We start from the raw sequence: 25,962 nt of genomic DNA on the forward strand, positions 1-25,962 counted from the left end.
ACTAAAGAAGCTTATTGGATGAGAAGAGAAACATCTTCAGGGAAAAAACAAAGAAAGTCCAGTTGCCTTTTGAAAAGCATCTTTGGGACACTAAGAGCCGTTGAGATTCCAATTGATCCAGTATGTCTTTAAATGTATAGTTCTAATTCCACATAGAAAGCCCCATTCCAGTGTTCAATTTGTGGAATTTGTGGAACACTTTCATTTATTTGTACATTTCATTTTATTCATTTCTTTATTATTTATTAAATCACTAAACCATCCAATTCTAGACATCTCTGAGCTCTGAGTAACAAAATTAAATAAGCAACAATTCCATTAATAAGAACTAAACTATATAAAACTACTAAACAAGGGAATGAATCCATCTTTTCCCATCCTCCTTCCGTTCATCAAAAGGGCCCATCCATCTATCTTAACCAAAAAATTGGGGGGAAAGCCTTTTTAAAGAATGCTTGAAGGCAGGTCAAATGGGAGCCCACACTGGTCTTTGTGGTGGATGCTATTCGAAAGAGGAGGTACAATGAGAAACATAGTGTTTCAGATAATCCCTCTGCCAATGCTGCTGTCTTAATAACTGCAGAAGAAAAGCCTACATATGTACAGAATACCAAAGAGGACTCAGGATGCACAACATCCTGGTTTAACTGGAAACTTCTCTACATGTTATTGTACATGTGTACAATTTTTCTTCAGCATGTCAATTGAGACATTAGTAGGGGTAAAATTTAATCAAAATATTCAAGGTGTTCTGGTTTCTGCAGCATGTGAATACAGCTAGTTTTTATGTCACTATTTACAGTGTACTCTTTATATTCAATGAGATCTGAATGATCAATTCCAGCTTGGAATGGTCTAACATTAGGATCCTTAAAGATATATAAAGGAAACACATTTGCTTCTTTAAGCATTATAAATTAAAAGATGAAGACTGGTTACCTTTAAAAAACTAACACACACACACATTCTCTTAGGCAACATATTTGAACTCACTGGTTATAAAAGACCTATTGTTTTTACATTTTAAGGAAGTTTATTTCCTAATCTCACTATCTCAGAATTCATTTATTATACAGAGAGATAGATAGATGTACATATATACATATTCATACACATATACAAGCTATAAATCAAACATACCATTTTCATTCATTTATGGTTCTATATGCAGTAAATGATTAATAAGAATAATAATATCCAAAGGGACATTCTTTTTTATATAAATATTTTACTAATTTTCTAATTTTACAGTCAAATACTTAATATACAACATGCTGTCTGTGTCCATTAGTAATTCAGTGGTATATATTAACTACTTCAGTCTAGATCCAATATTACACCATCAAATGTTTCCTCTCTTCTTCTGATAATACTTACGCTAGGCAAATACATTTCTTATTGTTATTAGTAAATGTATAATTGAGTATCAACATCTTTGTTACATTTTTCTGATAGTATCAATAATGTCAGTTTAAGATATCTTTTCTATCCAAAACATTACTTAATTGCATTTGCACTTAATATCCATATATTTAATCAGTATCCTGTTTTCTTTCTTTTTAAAAAAAATTAATTTCCCATCAGTGTTCAAAATGTCTCTATTGTTTATAATTCCAAAGTAAGTTATATTTGGGTAGCCAAAAGCTTTGCTTATTCAAACTTCTTAGCATTTTCCTGTTTCCCTTCTCATACAAAAGTCTTTTTTTATATATTCTAAATACAAATCTTATCTTTCTAGTTATAATACTTCTATTTCTAGCAATTATCTATTCTCCACCATATTCAAACATCTAATTATTTATTTATTTATTTATTTATTTATTGGGACTTATATGCCGCCCTATCTCCCGAAGGACTCAAGGCAGCTAACAACAATAAAATACAAATAGGATACAAATATTAAGAGGAAATTAAACTATACCTAGCCCCAACTAAAACCAATAAAGCGTTAAAACCATATTAAAACCCCTTATCATCAGTCCAGGTCGCCCTGTTAGAAAAGAAGTGTCTTAAGGGCACGATGGAAGGACCGGAGGTCAGGGGCCATCCGGAGCTCCACGGGGAGCTGATTCCACAGGGCAGATGCCCCCACAGAGAAGGCCCTCCCACTGGGGGTCGCCAGCCATCATTGTCTGGCTGACGGCACCCTGAGGAGGCCCTCTGTGTGAGCGCACAGGGCGATGGGAAGTCGTTCCTGGCAGCAGACGGTCCTGCAGGTATCCCAGGCCTAAGCCATAAAGGGCTTTATTGGTAAGAACCAGCACCTTAAATCTCACCCGGAGAGCAACTGGTAACCAATGTAGCTCACACAGGAGGGGTGTAATATGGGAGTATCGGGATGCTCCCATCACAACCCGCGCGGCCGCATTCTGCACCAGCTGAAGTCTTCGGGTGGTCTTCAAGGGCAGCCCCATGTAGAGAGCATTGCAGTAATCAACAATTAGCCCCAAATTTTAAAGCCATATATGTATATTAATTCCAAGTTAATCTTGTAATTTTCTGTTTTCCCCCAAGCAATTAATTCACCACTTTTCTTTTCCTGAGAGAATGGGGTGGAAATTCCCTATCCCTCTCTCATTGGGGAGGGTGCTTTGGATATTTTTTTCCAGGGAAAAGTCTTAGAATTGTAAAGAGAGGATAGGGTTTCTCCCAGTTTCATTCACGTTGCTGGAAAGTTGCTCGTTGGTGCTTATTGTCTTCTGTTGTCAGCAGCTTCTGACTGGCTACACGAATGTAGCCAGTCTTTCCCCCACTGGTTTGGAGGGCTTGCTTGGATCAAATGGAAGGTCCACTGCCCTCCCATGATCAATGAGGGCCCCCTCCTTGCTTGCCGCATCTATGGGTCAACTTTCTCTCCTATCAAGGGTCCCCAGTGGAGCGAAATCAAACACAAAAGATGGAGCCAGTTCCACAGCAACCTCAAACCAGAATTGCTATATCTACAGGCATAGAAAAAAATCATGAAATTAGTGGATCTTGTTTAATACATTTTGCTTCTTCAACTGCAGAAGATGATAAAATATTAATAAATGTTTTGATCATGAAGATAATGAAATTTTAAAAGGTAGTTCTTCATTAGAAAGAAACAAAATTAAGAATTTGTAGCTAATTGATAGACTTAATAGTTCATTGTTGTTAGCATATGGTTGTTTATGATTGTTTTTACTTTTATACCTTGTATTTAGCTCTGGGAAGTCGGGGACGGGGAGGGGGGAAGGGGAGGGGGAGAGGGTTGGGTAGGGCTGGGAAGGGGGTGGGTGGGGAGGGGTTGTTAAAGATAAAATGTATAGAAAAACATTTCAATAAAAAAAGAATTTGTAGCTAATAAAATGAATTAAGATTTTAAGTAATGATGCAGCAACAAATGTTATATACTGTATTTAATTACTGTAAGTGTTCAATTGTCTATATTTTGAGAGCCACTATGGCACAGAGGTTAAGATGTTGGAATGATATCAGAGAGAATTGGGTTCTAGTTCTGTTAGGCACCAAAAACCAAGAAACACATGAAGAGTTACTTCCAAGAAGTTTCCTTAATTGTTTGTCACCTATAGACAGACATCTATACTTACATCAGTAAAGATACACTCTGAGAATTACTAAGGAGAGCTATCTTAGCCCCTTTTCTCCCAACCAAACTATCTAAACTTTGCTATCTATTGGCCCTCTGAAATGCAGCTCCTCTCTCTTGGGAATCCAAACTACATTCCACCACAAGACCATCCTTAGTCAGTTTATTGTGGAAGAAAGGAAGGAGGAATTTATAAGTTTCTGTAGACATCACAGGAAGAATGAATAATGGAAGCTTATATACAGTACTCAGGTGACTTGGCTGCTTTGGGAGCTGCATTGGTAATCAATTGATTTCCAGATGCAAGTCAATGTGATGACTATCTTTATGATCTTTCATGGTGAAGTCCCAATTATTTGAAGAACTGCCTTTTCCTATATTCATTTGTCCATTTAATCAGTCAAAGTGCAATAAACTTCCTATAGATCTTGTCCTTGTGGGACTGCCACATGATGGGATCACAAAAGCAGGCATTTCCATCAGCTGCCCTCTCTCCCTGTACAAATTAGACCATCCCCATCCTTCTGAGGCCTCAGGAAAATGCTGAAGACCTATGTTATAGAGGAGAAGTGTTTTCTGTAATTTGAATATGGAGTCATAACCATTTATATTTCTTGATGAGATTTTTTAATATATATATTTATATGAATTGCAGGCTTTCTGGGATATTTGTTATGTTTGGAGTATATTGTTAGCCATCTAGAGCCTGTGACAATGGGTGGCAAAGTAAACAAGGGAGGCAAAGGGGAGAAGGAGGAAGAGAACACGTGCTTAGACTGTGAAAATGGACAAACCATTATTCCAACTCCTATATAAGTTCAAAATTTAGTTCAGAAAAATGGAGAAAAAAATTCCGACTTTACACAATTCAGCAATAGAATAATTGTTGAGCTGTGGAATGTCTTTCCTTAGAGATTTTCAAGATGAGGTTGAGCAATCAGCTATGTTTATTAACTTACAGAAATGCACGAAACATATAATTAATTTACAGAACTCATTTGTTCATGGAATTCATTTCCCTGAGATATTACAGTAATCAATAACTTTGATGACTTACAAAAGAGACAAATTCAACAGCAGTAACTCTATTCATGCTTATTAGGAATCTAGATAGATCAGGCCTACCTGTTTAGAGATAGTGTTCTGATGTTTATTAGATAGTGAGAGCAAACATTATAATGCCTTAACGATAAGACACCCTTCCCTGAGCCATCTTTTGTGATCACCTTTGAAAACAGGGTGATAGGCTGATACAACAAGGGAAAATTTAGTGATTCATGAATAGCCTCCAAGTTTCTGGTTTCATTAATTTAAAATATAACAGTAAAAAATTCTTGTGTGTACTTAACAGAAGGAAGTGCAAGACACTGTCACCACATTGTTTTCCTACATAGTGATTGTTACAGTCCTTACACATGTTGTATAGGACTCCTGGTTTTTTTTTTCTTATTGGACTACTTGCTATTTTGGTTTATGTCCAGTGCGCTCCCACAGAGGGCCTCCTCAGGGTGCCTCCAGAGAATGTCGACTGGTGGCCCCCAGGGGGAGGGTGTTCTCTTTGGGCGTGCCAGACCTGTGGAACCGCTTGCCGGTTGAGCTCCGGATGGCCCCCGACCTTCGCTCCTTCCGGCGGGATCTAAAAACCTATTTATTTGAGCAATCCGGCCTGGTCTGATGGCTTTGGGGTTGGGTTTTTAATATGGTTTTAACTATTGTATATATCGGGCATAAATTATTTATTTTTTAACTTTTGTACTTTGTTTTTTTTAATATTTATTGCCCTCTACACCGCCCTGAGTCCTTCGGGAGAAGGACTTCTTAACTTTTACATACTGTATTCTTTTTCTGTTCTAGGGCATACTAAACTTGGATTTGCTGTCTTTCAGCAATTATAGAAGTCAGAGAGCCATAAAAGCATTATTTGAAATTACCAGTCACCATCTCTGATATTATATACATAGATATAGCCTTCATCCTCTCAAGTAACAACACTGCCTTCATACAAATGTAAATCATTTTGTAAAGAATGCAGAGTTATATTTACTGATCATTTGGGATGTTTAACCTATATGAAGTATTCCATAGTCCATGTAGGATGTAAACAAACTAACTACCGATAGGAGTTAATCATTCACAAAGGAGACAACAGTTACAGAAATCAGAATTAAAAACTAGTAATCTCAAAATCTCCAAAAAAAAAAAATTAGGGACGCGGTGGCTCAGTGGGTTAGGACGCTGAGCTTGTCGATCAGAAGGTCAGCAGTTTGGCGGGTTGAATCCCGAGTGCCGCGTAACAGAGTGAGCGCCTGTTACTCGTCCCAGCTTCTGCCAACCTAGCAATTCGAAAGCACGTAAAAATGCAAGTAGAAAAATAGGGACCACTATGGTGGGAAGGTAACAGCGTTCCGTGCGCCTTTGGCGTCTAGTCATGCCAGCCACATGACCATGGAGACGTCCTTGGACAAGCGCTGGCTCTTCGGCTTTGAAACGGAGATGAGCACCGGCCTCTAGAGTTGGAAACGACTAGCATGCATGTGCAGGGGAACCTTTACCTTTAATCTCAAAATAAAGAAAGTGTGAGCAGGATCTGATAGAAACAATTTTAAGATTCCTTCATCCTTCTTTGCCCCAATGTGCTCTACGGAAAACTTCAGCAAAACCAGGGATTCTCCAGAGCAACAGGAGTGGCAAGGGAAATTACATTACTTAGTCTGATTCCCGCCTCTGTTGAATCCTAGTGTTCCTAAATGGAAGGGGTGCCATCTGTTCATAGAATGACCAATCTGGATCACACTATTAGCCATAAATAAGAACATGTATTAATGGAAATGAAAATAACTGAATAAACATGTGTGCTCGCATATGTGTGTAATTATATACAGAACTTGCACATCAACAACACAAATATTTTCCACTCACTAAAAATATGTTTCATAAATGTTATTCAGCTGTCCTCTTCTCTTTTGCAATGTATTATAGTATTATAGTTTTCAACATCTGCCACATAAAAAAGTAAGTATTCTTCCAAAGACTTGCTATGCCTGCAAATATGCTTAGGAAGGCTTACATCAATAATTACGCTAAACATCTGAGGATATAATTGTGCCTGTAAGGGAAGGAGGCTTCTCCTGCTGCCATATTCTGAAATCCTTCCATGAATTTTCAACTTTAATTAAATATGGGAATGATATTCTATGTACAGCATAATGTCACTACTGTATTTCCCAATTCTTGTGTTCAAGGCAGTCAGGGTACTGGGGAATAAGAGTGACAAGAATTGAGTAAATATCAGCATATTGGATAGCGTGACTGTTTTCATTGATTTCCAGCAGATCTAACCCTGTTGTAAGGGTCTTTTCTCAGGCTGATAAACATTCTGGAAGCAGTTGCCTAAGAAAACACTAGTAAAATATTTTTGAAATATTTTATTGATTTTCTAATTTTACATTTAAGTATTTAAAAAGCAATGTGGTGGCTGAGTTAATCGATAATTCAATGACATACAAGTATATTTAGCAAAAGTCTCAAACTACCACATTAAATATTTCTTCTCTTTTCCCCTTAGTATTTACTGTCTCATGTTTAAGCTAATACAATTCTTATTATTACGAGGTCTAGAGAGCGGTTGGAGATCCAGCCGATCCGAATCCGACCGATTGCAGTTAAGAACCTTTATAAGGTCTTATCTTGCGGCGATAAGGATGGCGAAGTCTAACTACTTTGCCGCCCTTATCGCGTCCGCAGATAATCGCCCGGCCGCCCTGTTTAGGGTGACTCGCTCCCTCCTTAATCAGGAGGTGAGAGAGGATCCCTTGCAGGGACGAGCCGAGGAGTTTAGTCATCATCTGGCGGACAAAATCGCTCGGATCCGGACCAGCTTGGACTCTGACTGGGCAGAGTCTAATGTGGAGGAATCAGGCAGTCTTGAGCACGTTATCTGGAATGAGTTCGACCCTGTTTCCCCTGATGATGTGGACAGGATCATGGGGAGACTGAGCACCACCACCTGTTTGTTGGATCCGTGCCCCTCCTGGCTAGCTTATGCGGCTCGGGAAGGAACACGAGGCTGGTTCCATGCAGTAATAACTGCTTCCTTGAAGGAGGGTGTCTTTCCTGCCGCCTTGAAGGAGGCGGTGGTGAGACCCCTTCTCAAGAAGCCTGCTTTGGACCCGGCTGTTTTAAACAACTACCGTCCAGTCTCCAACCTTCGCTTTCTGGCGAAGGTTGTTGAGAGCGTGGTGGCGCATCAGCTCCCTCTGTTCCTGGAGGAAACTGATTATCTGGACCCGTACCAATCGGGCTTCAGGCCCGGACACAGCACGGAGACGGCATTGGTCGAGCTGGTGAATGATCTCTGGAGGGCTAGGGACAGGCGTTGCTCCTCTGTCCTGGTCCTATTAGATCTCTCAGCGGCGTTCGATACCATCGACCATGGTATCCTACTGCGGCGTCTCAGGGGGTTGGGAGTGGGAGGCACCCTTCTACGGTGGTTCTCCTCCTACCTCCAGGGCCGCTCGCAGTCGGTGTTGACAGGAGGGCAGAGATCCGCCCTGAGGTCTCTCATTTGTGGAGTTCCTCAGGGGTCGGTTCTCTCGCCTCTCCTGTTCAACATCTATATGAGGCCGCTGGGCGAGATCATTCGTGGTTTTGGGGTGGGGTATCATCAGTACGCTGATGATACCCAACTTTTTCTTTCCACCCTGAACAAACCCAGTGATGCCCTCTCCGTGATGTCCCGGTGCCTGGAGGCGGTTCAGGTCTGGATGGGGAGAAACAGGCTTCGTCTCAATCCCGCCAAGACTGAGTGGCTGTGCATATCGGCATCTCGGGTTAACCAAGTTATTCCATCCTTAATGATGGGGGGTGAGGTGTTACCCCCCGTCGATAGGGCTCGCAACTTGGGCGTCCTCCTGGATTCACGGCTCAATTTCGAAGACCATATAGGAGCCGTGACCAGGGGGGCTTTTGCTCAGGTTCGCCTGGTGCGCCAGTTGCGTCCCTATCTGGACCGAGACGCCCTACGCACAGTTACTCACGCGCTTGTGACCTCCCGTCTGGACTACTGTAACGCTCTCTACATGGGGCTGCCCTTGAAGACCACTCGGAGGCTTCAACTGGTGCAGAATGCGGCCGCGCGAGTTGTAATGGGGGTTTCCCGATACTCCCATGTAACACCTCTACTCCGTGAGCTGCATTGGCTTCCGGTTGCCCTCCGGGTGAAATTCAAGGTGCTGGTTATCACCTATAAAGCCCTACATGGCCTGGGTCCGGGATATCTGAGGGAACACCTGCTGCCGGCATCAAACGCCCTTCGCCCAGTGCGCTCCCACAGGGAGGGTCTGCTCAGGGTCCCGCCGGTAAGAGATTGCCGGCAGGTGACATCCAGGGATAGGGCCTTCTCGGTGGGAGCGCCTGCCCTCTGGAACCAGCTGCCGGTGGAGCTGAGAACTGCCCCCGACCTCCGATCATTCCGCCGGGGCCTGAAGACCTGGCTCTTCGAGCTCTCGGGCCCAGACTGAGGAGAAATTTTTAATTTGGGGTTCTTTTTAATTGAGTACAGGGTCAATTTAATATTTTTTAATTTGGTTCTTAATTTTTGTATTTTGGATTTTTAATTCCCTGTAAACCGCCCTGAGTCCTCATGGAATAGGGCGGTATATAAATATAACTAAATAAATAAATAAATAAATTATATCAATTAAATAAAAATAAGATTTTCACATTTATCAATATTTTTTAGCTTATACATATCCTGGTTATTTTAACATTCAGTCTTTATAGACAATGTCCTAATTAGTTTTTCCCAATTTTTAGTTTCCCATTAATATTTAAATTTAATGTTTAATATTTATAATTTCCAAATTTGAAGTAACCAAAGTTCCCTTTATCACAATTCATCACAAAGTCTATTATTCAGGATACACATCTTATCTATTTGAATATATTCAATTTCTCACCATCTTACATCATCTAATTAATAATACAGTATAACATTCTTATTTTCTATTAATTTCCAAATGTCTTAATTTTAGTAACCAAAGTTTCTCTTGCTTCAACATCAAATACTTCCTCTATTTTTCTCTTAATGTCTATCTCATTTTTAAGCTAGTACAGTTCTTACTATATCAGCTAAGTAAAAACACATTTATTACATTTATCAATAGATTTTTAGCTTATATATATCTTAATTACTTTTACGTTCAACCTTTATAAACAAATCAATATTCAAATTTAACTTTTGATATTTATACTCCCAAATTTTAAATGATCAGTTTTCTTTATCTCAGTTCATAACAAAATCTAGTATTCAAAGTACACATCATGTATATTTGAGTATATTCTATTTTAATCCTCACTAAGTCAAAACCCCAATTTTCTTCAACATTATTCTAGCTTGCTTTCTTTGCCAACTCGCCTTCCATATCCATACTTTTAAGTCATCAAATAGATCTCCCTCTGTTATTATATATATTGTTTGAGATAAAAGAGGCCATCCAGTCAACATTTTTTTGGAAGGACTAAGAAATCGTCTCTCTATTTTTCCATCTCAACATATTTGTCCTGAAATGTTTATTTTCCCTTGGGTCTGTATTTCTTCTTGATCATCAGGTTTCTTCTGGTTAGAAAGTCTTTTCCATTTTCAGTGTTGTCAGTCCCTTTTCTGGGTTTTCCATTAATTATGTTTGTTGATCAGTTGAATCTCCTATCATAGTATTTGATTGTTCCACTTCTTCTATTATATTCTGTGTAGTTGATCTTTAGTTGTAATCTAAGTTTGGGTTTGTATATCTAGGCTGACATCTTGTTCTTTTCTGTAGCTTCTTATTTCATCAGAAGCGGTAAGAATAGTTTCATAAATTGCTTTCAACATAAAGCGAATCTGTTCCTGATCTTCATCCATGTTCTAGTGGTGTGTTAAATTAAAAGCTTTATAATCAGAGAATAAAAATAATTTTGTCGCTGAGCATAGAACACAGCTGCTCTTCTCACAGCTGACATCTTCCAAGGTTGCAAAAGTCTTATCTATTGTCTGGGCTTCAAGCCAAGTCTCTTCTAGGCAATAACTAGTTGTAATATCAGGTTTAGCCACAAGATGTCGCCCATACTGTTTAAGATTTTTTTTAAGTCCAAAATTTTTATAATCCTTTTTCCAATTGTACTTCTTTTTTGTAAGTAAAAACCTAAATCTTCAATAAGAATAAGAAATCTTTTAGAAAGATAGAAATCCAGTTAAAATCCAGTTATTTTTTCAGCATTTTAAACTCCCCTGGATAGTCAAGTTGCCACTGTTTTTAGAAGGTGGGATAGAATTTCCCTTCCCTCTCTCCACAGGAGGGAAGATACCTTGGGCAGCTTATACAGGTAGAAAAAATAGTTAGGATTGAAGAGAGGTTCAGATCTCACCCAGTCTCATCCGTGCTGCTTTATAGGTGCCTGGTGGTAAATTTGACTTCGGCTGTCAGCAGCCTAGTGACAGGCCATATTTCTATGGCTGGTCTTTCAATTCACCGGTTTGGAGGACTGCCCCGGATTGAGCGGAAGGGCTACTGCCCTCCTGCGATCAAGCTGGGTCCCCTTCTTGCTTGTCACCCCTACAGGGTGACTTTCGACCCTTTCCAGGGTCCCTCAGCAGTATGAAATTGGACGTGGAAGACAGAGCTCACCTTCCAACATCCGCGGCAGACGCATGGCCAAACCAAAAGTCCAACACTAGTAAAATAATTAATTACCATAAAAATACCTACCTCCTTTCTGAGAAAAGCCATTAAGACTTTTTTTTAAAGTCTCGATCCTTTCGTTTTAGGAGGCAATTTGATTTTAAAAAGGAAATAGTTCTATTGGGGGAGTCCTTGTTATCCCATCCCTTTCACTTCATTTATCTTGATAGTAGATAGTAGCCTAAACAAGAAATCAAAACCATGAATCTAACACTACCTTTATTGTAAGGTTACATAACTTGCAAGTTTTAAAGCACTTCTCCTGTTTCTCACCCTTGCTTTCCAGAGAACTAGGGAGAGTCCCATCTGAGATGCTTCCCTTGCTCCCATTCCTTCTACAGGCTGAGACATCTCTTGTTTTACCGTAGCCTAGGGAGCGTCTCCTTTTCTTCCTGTCTCCCAAGGTTATTCTCACAGACCATTACACATTGGAAGAACTTTGTCACCAAAATTTTAAAAAAAATTGTAGCCAGATTTGTTATTTCAAGCATTTACAATTAAGTTGATAGGTGATGTGGACTTAACGTATTGTCCTCCATGTTCATTAATCCAACCTGATCAGATCAATACTGTATTCAATTCAGCATCCTGCCAATCATAAAATTCATTAGAAAAGGCATGGAGGTAACTGTTCTTTGCTAACCCCTTGCTAACAATGTTACCTCTTGCTAACAATGCTTGTTAGGAAAGGAAAAAGAGCTCCACCACCACTAACTTTTTTTTACTGGCTATGAAGTGACCCAATATACAGAATAGTTGACTAGCTTGAATACCTTAACTTTTGGGTGAAATAATTACAAGATGTCTGAATGTAACTGGCTGGTCTCAGTCTAGTATGTTTTGTTCTCTACTTGGATGTACAATCTACTCTGGCAAAATGCTAGGTGAAAACATATTCAGTAGGGTGATCATATTATGTAAACAGCCTGAACACAAATAAAGAAAATAACATGTGGAATTATTATTAAAAGCTAAACTGGCAAAGCCAAGACATCTGTCACTGTTAGGAGATGTGGCATTCTCTATATACGAAAGTAAAAATTTCCAGAGGTAATTGGAATTCTTCTACCCTAGTGATGAAGACTATCAAAGACCACCTAGATTAGGGGTAGGCAACCTGCGGCTCTGGAGCCGTATGCGGCTTTTTCAGGTTTCTCCTGCGGCTCCGTTTGCAGAGAGAGAGAGAGAGAGACAGAGAGAGGCACTTGCACTTCCCTTCTCTCTCTCTCTCTCCCTCCGTGTGTGTGTGTGTGTGTGTGTGTGTGTGTGTGTGTGTGTGTGTAACTCCGCTGTCCTCTGAGAAGCTGACAAGCTTATTGGGTGGGGCTCCTTATTGCTGCATTTCCACAGGAAGCAGGAAACAGGAAGCAGCAAAAAGCAGCAGCTCTCAAGGGCAGGAGAGCCAGCCCAATGTGTGCCAGCTTGTCCAGAACAGCGTGAAGCCAGCTTGCCAGGTGAGCAGAAGATCGGAGAGAGGGAGAAAGAGGGGAGAGAGAGAGAGGGAGGGAGGGAGAAAGAGGGAGGGAGAGAGAGAGAGAGAAGGGAAGTGCAAGTGCCTCTCTGTCTCTCTGTGTGTGTTTTTCTCACTCACACACAAACACACAACACACAAACACACTGAGTGGGGGAAGAGGACTGGCAGACCAAGGGCAGAAAGAGAGAGGGAGGGAGAGAGAGAGAAAAAAAATGAATATATGTGGTTGTCCTTACTGGACTTTTAGTAAAGAACATTTAATGAAATATTTTGATTTTTTTTTAATTAAGAGGTGAGGAATGGGCTAATTATGCTGTACTTAAAGATGGTAGATAAGCTACTAAAATTGTTTTTACCTATTGGGATGAAGGAGAAAGGTTTTTTTTCCCCTCTTTCTCTTGTCCTTTTCTGGTTTTTTTCCCCGCAATTTTTTTCTTTTCTATTTTTCTGTTTGTAGTTTTTATAGTTTGCACCAGCTTTTTATTTCATAAATATGAGGACTCAAATAGACATTTGAGTATTTTATTTGAAAGTAACCAGCGTCTTTTTTTTTTTTGGAATTCAAAATACTTTTGTTGCATGCAGAAATAAAAATTTGTTTTCTTTGTAGCAGTTCACTGATTTCATAAATGCAGCACACTATAGTTTTTTTATACATAGCATAAAGGTAAAAAACAATATATGCAGTGTTATCTTTTTTTTAGATGTCAAAAGGGTTTTGCGGCTCCCAGTGTTGTTGTGTTTTTTTGGTGGGAAACGGGTCCAAGTGGCTCTTTGAATGTTTTAGGTTGCCTACCCTTGACCTAGATCCAAAGATCATTCAACGTTCTAAAGCAGAGTTGTTACAACAATATTACTACATTTAAGATTATGCAATCTGACTTTGTTTGTACCTATCTTCCCTTCACTCTTCTCCTTCTTCCATCCCACTTATGTTCTTCAAGTCTGCTCTGGAGAGTCACCAAACCTTCCAAAGCAGAATAGGAGGAACCCAAAAAGATACAGAGGAAAGTAAAAATTATTTGACCAACAAATATAATTCTATCAGGACATGACTGGCTTTTTAAAAAATGCAGCCTATATAGGCCTCCAAAACTGCCAAAATTTAGATATAGATAGCATGAACATTTTGTAAGGATTTACAAGAACATGTTAAAATCATTCAGAACATTTTTTTAAAAAAATGATGATCCTTGAATTCTAGCTCTTGATGTCTTGTCTATTTCAAATAGGCTAATCTTTCTACAGTAGTATATTCAGCCACTGTTATGAGAAGGGAGACAGATTTTCTGCCTTTCCATTGGATCTTAATGGAACATGAGAGAGCATTACTTCAAGAAAAATTCAGCAAAAAAGGAGCATATCCTCCAGTCCCAAAGATTGCTTGGAATTCGAAGATAATTAATTTAATTTAATAGTTTAATTTCTTTCGCTATCTAATCTTATCTGGATTCGGAAATTAAGAAAGACCTGATCTACTCTATACTCAGAAGGGATGCTCCAGTATGATAAACTAGACTCAGAATTTTTTTAAAAAAATCCATGAATAGCAATAGCAAAATATTTTTGTTGTCAAAAAACCCTACATGAGCTGTGTTTGAAAGCACCATAAGCTTGAATTAAATCACAGTTTATTTTATTTATATAGAAAGGGCAAAATGTGTTTCCTTTCGTTGAGCTTTCTACAGTTCAAAAAGTTTAAGCACAGGAGGAAAGAGCACATGCCATACTATGGAAGGCTGTGCATAATTTGGGAGAATTCATTCTGATGTGAAGGCTGTATATATGTGCAGTAAAGCTCAGGTGTGGCCATATGTCAGTTCACAGAACACTTTTTCAGTTCACAACTGTTCCATGGCAACTGTCCAACTCAGAGCTGATGGATTCATTGCAGATAACAGACTGGATTGCCAGATGTGCTTTATTTTAGAAGATTATCTCTTATTCCAAAACATCACAATTCTATGGAAAACAACAGTTGCCCTTTACTCTAGGCAAAACAGCACAAGAGTCTTATTGCTAAAGCTGTTATTTGCCAAACCTGGCTATATACAAACTAGACTGATAAACAGCAACAAAGCATTTTGCTTTAAAATATGAAAGTCAAACAAGCCCATATAATACATGTTTCATGACAAGAGAAAGGCCCCTTTTGCAAAGTAAAAATGAGGTAGGAAAGTAAGAGCAGCTTACACTTTCTCTTTGTTGTTGAAACAGACATTAAAATCCCATAGGAAGGAGAGGTGGTATTTAGAAAGGAAAATAACCACAAACATGCTCTAGCAACGTCCTCTTTTCCAGCCTGATCTCCATTGTTTGTCCGTAGCCATAAGAAGATGACCTAAACCATCCTTAGATTTTATTATATTCTAATAGTGCTAGTTTTCCATGGTCCAATGGTAACTTTCAACACATGAAAAACAGCTTAGTTTTTTTTTACTCAATACATTGGGAAAAAAATCAGATGATTACTAGTCCTTGGAACCAAAACAATACAGAGAGAGGAGGTACTAGTAGTAGGAACAGAAAAATTCACACCATTAGGCTTTGCTGATTCAAGTTTGAGTGGATATAACAGTGGGGAAAGATCCTAAAAGCCATAGCCATCTGGCCCAACATTATCAGTCTGAAATATCTGTAACAGCAAAGATCCACAATCAAAGCCCTAACCTGAAAGGAAAGCGAATTTTTATCAATACTACTGAGACAGTTATTGTTGTTGTTGTTGTTGTTAGCTGCGAAGTCGTGTCCGACCCATCGCGACCCTATGGACAACATTCCTCCAGGCCTTCCTGTCCTCTACCATCTTCTGGAGTCCATTTAAGCTCACGCCTACCGCTTCAGTGACTCCATCCAGCCACCTCATTCTCTGTCATCCCCTTCTTCTATTGCCCTCGATCTTTCCCAGCATTAGGCTCTTCTCCAGTGAGTCCTTCCTTCTCATTAGGTGGCCAAAGTATTTGAGTTTTAGCTTCAGGATCTGGCCTTCTAAAGAGCAGTCAGGATTGATCTCCTCTAGGACTGACCGGTTTGATCGCCTTGCAGTCCAACAGACTCGCAGGAGTCTTCTCCAGCACCATAGTTCAAAGGCCTCAATTCTTTGGCGCTCAGCCTTTCTTATGGTCCAACTTTCACTGCCATACATTGCAACTGGGAAGACCATAGCCTTGACTATACGCACTTTTGTTGACAGGGTGATGTCTCTGCTTTTTAGTGTGCTGTCTAGATTTGCCATGGCTTTCCTCCCGAGGAGCAAGCGTCTTTTAATTTCTTGGCTACAGTCCCCATCTGCAGTGATCTTGGAGCCCAGGAAAATAAAATCTGTCACTACCTCCATTTCTTCCCCATCTATTTGCCAGGAATTGAGAGGGCCAGATGCCATGATCTTGGTTTCCTTAATGTTAAGTTTCAACCCAAGTTTTGCACTCTCCTTCTTCACCCGCAACAAGAGGCTCTTTAGTTCTTCTTCACTTTCTGCCATTAGAGTGGTATCATCTGCGTATCTAAGGTTGTTGATATTTCTTCCGGCAATCTTAATTCCAACTTTTGATTTATCTAGCCCTGCCTTTCTCATGATGTGCTCTGCATATAAGTTAAATAGGCAGGGCAACAGTATACAGCCTTGCCGGACTCCTTTCCCAATTTTGAACCAATCAGTGGTTCCGTGCCCAGTTCTCACTGTTGCTTCTTGACCCGCATATAGGTTTCTCAAGAGACAAATAAGATGGTCTGGTACTCCCATCTCTTTAAGAACTTGCCACAGTTTGTTATGCTCCACACAATCAAAGGCTTTAGCATAGTCATTGAAGCAGAAGTAGATGTTTTTCTGGAACTCCCTAGCTTTCTCCATGATCCAGCGTATGTTGGCAATTTGATCTCTAGTTCCTCTGCCTCTTCGAAATCCTGCCTGTACTTCTGGTAGTTCTCGATCCACATACTGCTGAAGTCTAGCTTGTAGGATTTTAAGCATGACTTTACTAGCATGAGAAATGAGTGCAATGGTGCGATAGTTTGAACATTCTTTGGCACTGCCTTTCTTTGGAATTGGAATGTAAACTGATCTTTTCCAATCCTGTGGCCACTCTTGAGTTTTCCAAATTTGCTGGCAAATTGAGTGTAGCACTTTTACTGCATTGTCTTTTAAGATTTTGAATAGCTCAGCTGGAATACTGTCACCTCCACTAGCTTTGTTGTTGCTCAGCTTTTCTAAGGCCCACTTCACTTCACATTCTAGGATGTCTGGCTCGAGGTCAGTGACCACCTCATTGTGATTATCAGGGACGTTAAGCTCATTCTTGTATAGTTCTTCTGTGTAATTTTGCCACCTGTTCTTAATCTCTTCTGCCTCTGTTAGGTCCCTGCCATTTTGGTCCTTTATCATGCCCATTTTTGTATGAAACGTTCCCTTCATCTCTCCAATTTTCTTGAAAAGATCTCTGGTCCTCCCTATTCTATTCTTTACTTCTATTTCTTTGCACTGTTCATTTAAGAAGGCATTCTTCTCTTCTAGCTATTCTCTGGAATTCTGCATTCAATTGGGCGTATCTTTCTTTTTCTCCCTTGCCTTTCGCTTCCCTCCTTTCCTCAGCTATTTGCAAAGCTTCCTCAGATAGCCATTTTGCTTTCTTGCATTTCTTTTTCTTTGGGATGGTTTTGGTTGCTACCTCTTATACAGTGTCGCAAACCTCTATCCATAGTTCTTCAGGCACTCTGTCTATCAGATCTAATTCCTTAAATCTATTTGTCACCTCTACTGTATATTCAACAGGGATATGATATAATTCATACCTCAGTGGCCTAGTGCTTTTCCCTACTTTCTTCAGTTTAAGCCTAAACTTTGCAAGGAGAAGCTCATGGTCTGAGCCACAGTCAGCTCCTGGTCTTGTTTTTACTGACTGTATAGAGCTTCTCCATCATTGGCTGCAGAGCATATAGTCAATCTGATTTCTGTGTTGACCATCTGGTGATGTCCATGTGTAGAGCCGTCTCTTGGGTTGTTGGAAAAGAGTGTTTGCTATGACCATCGTATTCTCTTGACAGAATTCTATCAGCCTGTGCCCTGCTTCATTTTGCACTCCAAGGCCAAACTTGCCTGTTATTCCGGTTATCTTTTGGCTTCCTACTTTAGCATTCCAATCCCCCATGATGATAAGAACATCATTTTTTGGTGTTAGTTCTATAAGGTGCTGAAGGGCTTCATAGAACTGGTCAATTTCATCCTCTTAAGCACCGGTGGTTGGGGCATAGACTTGGACTACTGTGATATTGAATGGTTTGCCTTGGATTCGAACTGAGATCATTCTGTCATTTTGAGGATTATATCCCAGTATTGCTTTTCCTACTCTTTTATTGACTATGAAGGCTACTACATTTCTTCTGAGGGATTCTTGCCCGCAGTAGTATACCTGATGGTCATCTGAATTAAATTCACCCATTCCTGTCCATTTTAGTTTGCTGATACCTAAGATGTCGATGTTCAGTCTTCTCATTTCTTGTTTGACCATGTCCAGCTTTCCTTGATATACTGTCCACAGTATATTTTGCCAGTAGTGCTGTGGAACATCCAGGTGCTCTTTTGCAAACTTCAAACGTGGACAGATGAAACCAAAATTGAGTTGTTTGGGAAAAACACACAACACTATGTGTGGAGAAAAAATGGCACAGCACACCAACATCAAAACCTCCTCCCCACTGTAAAACATGGCGGAGGGAGCATCATGGTTTGGGGCTGCTTTGCTGCCTCAGGGCCTGGACGGATTGTTGTCATTGATGGGAAAATGAATTCCAGAGTTTATCAGGACATTTTGCAGGAAAACGTACGACCATCTGTCCGCCAACTGAAGCTCTGCAGAGGATGGGTGATGCAACAGGACAATGACCCAAAGCATACAAGTAATTCAACAAAACAATGGTTTCAACAGAACAGAATACGCCTTCTGGAGTGGCCCAGACAGAGTCCTGACCTCAACCCGATTGAAATGCTGTGGCATGACCTTAAGAGAGCGATTCACACCAGACATCCCAAGAATATTGCTACACTGAAATAGTTTTGTGCAGAGGAGTGGTCCAAAATTACTCCAGATCATTGTGCAGGTCTGATCTGCAACTACAGGAAATGTTTGGTTGAGGTTATTGCTGCCAAAGGAAGGTCAACCAGTTATTAAGTCCAAAGGTTCACATACTTTTTCCACCCTGCACTGTGAATGTTTCCATCTTATCTTCAATTAAAACATGACAACAGCTAATGTTTGTGTAGTATTATTTTAAGCAGACTGTGTTTTTCTATTGTTGTGACTTACATGACGTTTAGAGCGCATTTTATGGCCAATTCATGCAAAAAACCACATAATCCCAAAGGGTTCACATACTTTTTCTTGCAACTGTATTTATTGCATAAGGTACCAGGAAAGTGCATTTGATATTGATGATGGATATATCTAACCATCAAGTACATTAAGCTTTAGTACACGATTTCTATGTCTGCTTTGGGACAATATATAACTCTGGCCTTTCAAATAGTAATTGGCAATACTGCTTAAACTGGCTGCTAGTTCTAAAATGTAAATATATATACACTGTTTAGATAGCAACATACATTTTCAGTTCTGAACTTGTTACATGGGAAACAGCTCACTTTCAATATTTTAAAATGTAGATGATCCAATAAATAGGATCATTTCATTCATGTATTCTATAAAAAATGCAGAATTAAAGCACTCAAAACATGCAACGATGCACAATCCAAGTCTCCAAGGTTGCATTCAGGCCTTTTAAAAGCCTTTGATACAGCCCACTGAGACTTCCAAAAGCTACCATGTAAACTGAAGAGGTAAACTATGAAAGAAATGGCTGAAGAAATGTAGTTTCTACATTTAATTTTAATCAAACGGCACAAAATCAAAATCTAGTTTCCTGTTTTTCTATTTTTGGAAGTGCAAGCATTCCAAGACCAAAGGCAAACTTCCCCCTGAAAAAAAGCCAAGAATCCTGGCCTTAGGACAACAGAGTCACAATAAACTACAGATTACACAGTTCAATGTTCATAACCTGCTGAAGCTAGAACTGTAAAAGTTAACGATTGACTCTTCTTAGTGTGTATCACAAAGCTAACATACAAGCTGGCATGTTTTGCTTGAGAAGTAAAATGGCAAATGCTACCACATGGAGCTGAAACAAACTGATTAAGATTTCTGCAGAACTTTTACAGTTCACGCCATTCTTCTCACCACCGTTGAACCTAATGTGATTGCTATCTCTTCATCATAAGCACTAAATTTGCTGCTAATGTGTTGAAAAATTGTTGCAGCTCTGGCTTCAATTTACAGTTTGCCAAGATCATCTGCTCTGGAAAAAGAAACAAGGCCCAGCCAAAGACAGCATGAAGTATTTGTAAACTGAACCTGTTATTAGACTCTTGGGGCATTCTTATTACAAACAGAAAAGAATAAGCAACTATACAGCATTTATCATATGCCAAGGGTTATCAGTTCAAGTTCATGGAGGTTTTTTTTTTCTTTTTTGTAGTTCATTTTTATTAATTTTACACATAATGTATTCTTTTTAGTGTATTTTCACTGTTCTTTCATTTTTTATTAAATGGACTAATAAAATAAAAAATGTAATAATGGAATCACCCCAAAATAAAAAACAATACAATAACAAAGTATTGAGAATTTTCACAATGTACATTCTTAAAGATTTTTGTATCTGACTGAATTTGTGGATTTATAACAATATTCCTCAATAAAGAGTCACATTAACTCCAAGTAATCTTAACAAAAACTCATTTATTTAAAATTAAAAAGTTCAGTGGACACTGAACATAAGAAATATTAATTCCTCTATACATATTCATTCCATGTTTGCCCTAGATACAGGCAGTGCTTTTTTCGTAAAAGAAAAAGGTGCCGGAACTCACACATGTCATACAACCCACTTTGCCTACCCTACAAGGTTCCATCCAAAAAAGGTGCCAGAACTCCGTTCTGAGTGTTCTGTGAGAAAAAAAGCCCTGGATACAGGTTTAGAAACATCAGCTGGATTTAGAAATTCCTTCACTCTATCATGGTCACCACTATGAACTCATCAATTTTGAAACCCCTGACCTGTTTCTATAAAGTACAGACAAAACTTGCTTGGGCAGTTGAATATTTGTACTGAATAAACACATGCACAGAGGTCTTATTCTCTTTTAAAAGCCCAAATCCCATTATCTCTGCACCTCTAAGGCATTGCTCATGTTTAAATTCATTGTTTTCCTCTTTAGGGTCTCACAATATGATCCTTTGGCTTGGCATATATAAATACAGAGTAACAATATTGAGTCTCCTTGTTCTACTTTGATTTTAAATTTTTATTTCTCATTGGCTTCCAATGAAATGTTCCCAGATTGCACCAAGCAACAGCAGTTCCCTTTACAATTTGCCACCAGGCTGATTTTTAATATGCTTGCATACATTTAGATAGCAGAACAGCTGCCAACACAAGCTTGGATTCAGTAGTATAACAGCTATTTACAGGCACAATTTTCTTAGTATCAAGGGGAGTTTAGTGACACTACTTCTCATACTCGTGACTGTATTACAAGATATAGTATAAAGGTAAAAATGTGAGCCTGCTCCTTCCTGAGCCCAAAAATTGCCTAGCCCACTACCCCTACTGGCAAACTAAAAACAAAAAACTCTTGATGGATCACCCAATATCCATAAGAATATAGAATTTTTTTAAAAGAGTACTTCCTGGAGCTGCAATAGCACCACTGAAGAGTATCTTTAGGAAGATGATCTAGAACAGAAGGAGATAATATACAGCTGTTAGACTAATTTCACATGGCCTTGGTCTGGTTCCAAATGCTCTGGCCTCTTCAAAAAGTGATTTTTTTTTTCCATGACAGGTGACTGAATAGGCCAGTGGTGGCAAACCTATAGCACGCGTGCCAGAGGCAGCACTCCGAGCCCTCTCTCTGTGGGCACGCATGCCGTTGCCCCAGCAGAGTTCACCATAGTAGTGAGCACATGGCATTTGGAAGCGACAGGGCAGGAAGTGAGCGAGCAAGCGGCATTCGCCCCCTGGGGATGCCCCAAAGATGGCAAGGGCCTGGCCCCCGCCACCCTGGCCCCGGCCACGCTCACCCAGTCTGCCGTGACCACTGCAGCCACGCCCACCCAGTGGGCCACGCCCCCCCATCCCCCTGAGAATACCACAATGCTGATGCAGCCCCGGCACTTTGCGATAAATAAGTGGGTTTTGGGTTGCAGTTTGGTCACTCGGTCTCTAAAAGGTTTGCCATCAATGGAATAAGCAATAGAGAGAAGAAGAACCAGACTAAATTCATACAAAAAATACAGCTATACAAAAGTTCATTTGTTTTTGATTTAGCACACTGTAGAAGCCCAACTATTGAGGTTTATAGTTTAGGATGATGTATATAAACCCTTATAACTCTGATTTGTCAGAAAACCATGGCTCAAAACAAAAATGTGAGATCCCATCCACTTTGGGGTCAAAGCCTGTCTAATGATTTACAAGGTTATCTGTTGCTGCCATAAACAGCAAAATCGGAATCAGAATAGAGTGCAGCTGGAAGTGACCTTGGAAGTCTTCTACTCCAACCCCCTGCTCAAGCAGTAGACTCTATATCAGGGGTGTCAAACTCAATTTCATTGAGGGCCGCATCAGCATTGTGGTTGTCGTCAGGGGGCCGGGTGGGTATGGCCTGGGTGGGCGTGGCCTACTGGGTGGGCGTGGCTAGAGTGTGTATGGCCTACTGGGTGGGCGTGGCCAACTCGTTTGCATCAAGGGTGCCTATGGGGGCCTGGGCAGGAGTGGGACAGATCTGAGGGTCTCTGGCAGAAGGAAGGTCTCTGGGCCAGAGCCAAGGCAGTGGGGGCCATTCCCTCACTGTTTCCAGGATGGCTTCACGGGCCGCATGAAACCACTTCGCGGGCCGGATCTGGCCCCCGGGCCTTGTGTTTGACATGTCTGCTCTATATCATTTCAGACAAGTGACTGTCCAGCGTCTTCTTAAAAACCTCCAGTGATGAAGCACCCACAACTTCTGATGGCAAGCTATTCCAGCGGTTGTTAAGAAGTTTCTCCTTAATTCCAGGTTGCTTCTCTCTTTGATTAATTTCCATCCATTGTTTCTTGTCCTGCCATCTGGTTATTTGTAAAATAAACTGACGCCCTCCTCTTTGTGGCAGCCTCTCAAATTTTGGAATACTGCTATCATGTCCCCTCTAGACTAGCCAAACCCAAATCCTGCAACTGTTCTTCACGTTTTAGCCTCCAGGCCTAAGTTGCTCTTCCTTGCACTTTTTCCAAAGTCTCAACATCTTTTTTGTAATGTGCTGACCAAAACTGCAGTATTCCAGGTGTGGTCTTACTAAGGCTTTATAAAGTGGTACTAATACTTCACGTGATTTTGATTCTATGCCTGTTTCTACAACCAAGGATCATATTAGTTTTTTTGGCTGTTCTCACACACTGGCGACTATTTCAGTGATTATCCACTAAGCCAGACATGTCAAACACAAGGCCCGGGGGCCAGATCCTGCCCACGAAGTGGTTTCATGCGGCCCGCGAAGCCATCCTGGAAACAGTGAGGGAAAGGCCCCCACTGCCTTGGCCCTGGCCCAGAGACCCTCCTTCTGCCAGAGACCCTCAGATCTGTCCCACTCCTGCCCAGGCCCCCATAGGCACCCTTGATGCAAACGATGTAGAGCTGGCCATGCCCACCCAGTAGGCCATACACACTCTAGCCACGCCCACCCTGGCCATACCCATCCGGCCCCCTGAGGGTAACCACAATGCTGATGCGGCCCTCAATGAAATTGAGTTTGACACCCCTGCACTAAGCACTCCAAGGTTCCTCTCAGAGTTACTGATTTTGAGCCAGGTTTCGCCTAACCTGTACTTGTACCTTTGCTTTTTCCTTGCCAGGTGTAAAACTTGATTTTCTCCACATTGAATTTCATTTTGTTGGATAGGGCCCATTGTTCAAGTCTGTCAAGATCTTTTTGGATCCTGAGCTTGTCTTCTGGGGTGTTGGCTATTCCTGCCAGTTTAATGTCAATATCTTTTTTTTTTAAATCCCATTTATATCCCACCCTTCTCCGAAGACTCAGGGCGGCTTACAATCTAAGAAGCACAAATCAATGTGCTTAGCAATCTTGGATTTATACTTTCAAGGGTCCAATTAAATTGAACTTTACCATTCTAGAACTCTGCAAACATATTCTGTCAACACCGGTCCTAGCACTGATGATATTACTTAGTTTGGGTAATGAAACATCAGCAAAACAAGCAAGCTCAGAGACCACCAAAGGCCTACCATCAGTCCTAATGTCCTAATGAACAGCAAAGTGTGTAATTTGATGGGAAAGGGAGGTAATGAGAAAACAATTTAACATCTGTAATCTTCACTGTTTGACCCATTGTTATCTCTATCTGTGACTGAAAAAAAGGGATTTAGTCTCACAAACCCAATCATCCTGGCCAAAAATATCCATATTTACAGATACCAGCTCTAAGATAATATTTTGTTATTAACATCAGCTAGTTATAAACCCAAGATCATCAGCACAAATAGAAATTAACCCCTCTGGTGTGCCCTCTCTTATCAAAATGAAGGGTAAGGGGATAGATGTGGAACAAAACTTTACAGTCCTTAAGAGAAAAAAAGCAAGTCAGATAATTCCTACCTATAACCTAATCTTGGTTTACAGATGTTTTGGGAACTATACCTTCGGTGATCCCTATTCAAGAGATATTTGCACTTCTGGAATATCCAAGGCTGGAAGCATGTAGCAAATGATTAATATATCCCATGAGTTATATCACTATTTTTCAAACTTGGCAACTTTAATATCTGTGGACTTCCAACTCCCAGAATAATCTGGCAAGCAAGCTGATTGGGGAATTATGGGAGTTGTAATGTACACATCACCCAGATTGTTGGGGGCAATTAAGCTGACTTTGTAATAATGCCGCTTGGGGGGTGTGTGAAAGCCCTAATAAGCAGGCATACACATAGAATGAAGGCTACTGCTAAGCTTGTAAGCCGCCCTCGGTCTTCGGAGAAGGGCGGGATATAAATGGAATTAAAATAAATAAAAATAAATAAATAAAGTTGCCACGTTTGAAAAACACTGAGTTGCATTTTCCCAATTTTCATCATTTCTTACCATTTAGCGCTATCTACTTTGGTCACTAGATATAATCAGGATTACTTTTCCCCTCCATCAGCGGACCCAAAGTTGGGACTATCTTATTCCTCGCTAGCGATTTCTAAAATTACGGGCGAACACCGCAAAATTTCCCAAAGTAATCCGTCTTTAGGAAAGCGATCCCTCCAATTAAGCGAGGTTGGCAAGAAAACCCATATGAAAAACAATCAGAGAGATGGCAGAAGGAATAATTGCCCTCCCTCCTACTTAAAAAAAATGTATTCCTTTTCACTTTATGGGAGACTTGAGGCTAAACAAGGGAATGCAAAGATTTAAATCAGTGGAGAACTGAATCTCCCTTGCCAGTTCTTCCTCTTTCCCCCTCATTGCCCAATTGAAATTGCCCGAAATCAATATGGCGGCTCTATCTCTGTCTGAACAAGTCCCCTTCCAAAGAAAATACGTATGAGCTGAGACGCTATTTAGATGGGCAGCAAGTTCTAACCAATAACGACCTAAGAGCTTCTTCCCCTACCAATCAGAGAGGAAGTACGAAGTTTGACTAACGGAATGATCCGCCCTGTCTCTTCCTCGAAATGAGCTGTGATTATGATGGCTGTTCCTTTGAGCTTGCCAGGCGTGCGCGCCCACAAAATTCTCAAGCTAAAAGGAGAGCGGTTTATTCTGCGTCCCTACCCGTTCCCCACAGCCGCCGCTCTCCCAGTCGTAGTGGTTATTGCCTCGGTACCTCTGAGTCAAGCATATCAGCTCTGCCTCCGCTGCTCTTCGGTGGCGGAGATTACGCCTCCCTCGTTAGGCGGAAACGGCCCGCCTCTCTTGGCCGCCCGCGGGAGGCGAAGGCTGCTCTAGGAGGTAGCGCCGCTAGTTGAGGAAGAGCGGCAGCCCCCATTCCCCATCTCAGTTTCCTCTTCTGCTTCTAAGACCTTTTTCGGCGGTTGCCTATTGTCCGATCCGCAGATGTGTTTGATCCTCCCGTACAACCAGCCTATCAGCTGATGAGGATGGGAACTA

The 25,962-nt window shown here is 40.6% G+C and overlaps 1 protein-coding gene across 3 annotated transcripts in view; it reads right to left on the reverse strand.

The window, feature by feature from the left end:
- TRIQK (triple QxxK/R motif containing) overlaps positions 1 to 25,736 on the reverse strand; it is a 68,902-nt gene extending 43,166 nt beyond the window's left edge. Inside the window, exon 1 of one of the 3 annotated variants that reach the window (XM_083359699.1) lies at positions 25,679 to 25,736. The gene's annotated coding sequence lies outside the window, so the exon portion shown is untranslated. Of the gene's footprint in view, positions 1 to 11,316; positions 11,443 to 25,626 lie in introns of those variants that run through there. The other 2 variants (XM_083359697.1, XM_083359698.1) reach the window with 2 other exon arrangements.
- Positions 25,737 to 25,962: the final 226 nt, after the last annotated feature.

Source organism: Vipera ursinii, assembly GCF_947247035.1.
Source record: "Vipera ursinii genome assembly, chromosome: 3".
Lineage (NCBI taxonomy): Eukaryota > Metazoa > Chordata > Lepidosauria > Squamata > Viperidae > Vipera > Vipera ursinii.